This window comes from Geospiza fortis, unplaced genomic scaffold, assembly GCF_000277835.1.
Source record: "Geospiza fortis unplaced genomic scaffold, GeoFor_1.0 scaffold878, whole genome shotgun sequence".
Classification (NCBI taxonomy): domain Eukaryota; kingdom Metazoa; phylum Chordata; class Aves; order Passeriformes; family Thraupidae; genus Geospiza; species Geospiza fortis.
In genome coordinates, this window is record NW_005054471.1 from 573226 (window position 1) to 574770 (window position 1545).

Genomic DNA, 1545 nt, shown 5'->3' on the forward strand with positions numbered 1-1545 from the left:
AGAGGAGAGGAGAGGAGAGGAGAGGAGAGGAGAGGAGAGGAGAGGAGAGGAGTCAGCACAAATACCTCTGCCCTGCTGGCAAGGGCACCATGATATGTTTAGGGAGCTGGGGACGAGCAGGCAGCCCTCAGGGCTGGAGGCAGAGCCCATCTGGCTCCAGAGGAGAGTGGCTCGCCCTCTCTTTTCTGTCTCCTCTCACACAGCTCCTTTCCTATCTTCTTCTCTTAGCTGAGAGCTGTGAGTGCTGGATCTGGCCATTGAATCCCCCTGGGGCACAGCTGGGTCCTGTTCTAACACACAGATGGGACCTGGTGTGACCTGCAGTGATCCTAGACTTCTGCATGCTGCAATCTGGACAGGGACATGGTGCTTGCAAGTGGTCCAGCAGGCTCCACATTGCTTTTGGCATCTCTATCAGCCCTGTTCCCATACTGCAGCAAGCTACAGACTGGCTTCCTGAAAAAGCTCCCTCTCCAAGCCTGGAAAACCTTTACCCATGTGAGGAGCTGTGCATGCTCCCTGTCTTCCCTCCTGGGAACCTCCAAGCACCCCTGATGGGGTAATTTGGAACAGCCCCGCAGAGCATCAGAGCCCCAGCACGCCACTGCCTCTCCTCTTAATCAGCTAATTGTGTGTTTGGGGTTTCAGGCAAGGGCCCCAGCCTGGTGTTGCCATACCAACCACATCAGCTTCACTTTCAAACATTTACCAAGCAGGCTTGAAATGTGGAGGGGGGAGTGGGGGGTGTGAATTAAAAGAGGAGAGGAAGCCAAACAGAGGGTTGAAGGGAGGGGAGAGAGTAAAAGGGCTGTGCCTGTGCCTTTTCCACTACCCCACGCTGAGTCCTGCAGGGCAGAAAGCTCTGATTAAAACAGCTCTTGCTGGGACTCAGAGGCTTTTTGGGGAACAAAAAAATGCCCCTGCCTGCTGGAGACCGTCTGGGGCACTACTGGGGATGGGATCATATTGATTCCTTCAGCAGGGTGAGGGGAGGGCTGGGAGATGAAGGTGCCCAGGACCCTGAGCAGGATGGGGGATGAGTTAGGGTGCTGGTTCTGGGGACCTGTCACCCCCAAAGTTGGTGGGCTGGTGGTGCAGGCAGCTGGTGGGATGGCTTGGTGGAGGAGGTTAAAAAAGGTGGCTTGGGCTGTGATGTGGGGCAGATCTTACAGCTCAGAGGGTCTGTCCCCTCTTTGTCCCCAGCCTGCTGTCATCCCAGGGTAAAGAACAGGACTCCAAGGAGCACTGGCCTCAGCTGGCATGTGTCTGCTCTGCTTTCTGGAGCTGGGTTTATTGTCTACCCTGCTCTCTGGCTGTGACCCTGTCCCTCCTCTCTTCTTCTAAATCCACATCTTTGCCCTGCTTGATCTATCTGTGAGCTGGATGGGCCCTTTCAGCTTCTCCAGCCCTGCAAAGCAGGCTCTGGGCTGCTTTTTGCTGCCAGCACTGGTATGGCATGAGCCCTTCTTTGCCTGCCAGCCCTGCTGCAGTGTCTCAGCAGTGGCCTGCATGATGCAGGCAAGGGAACTGCCCCAGGAGGGGAAA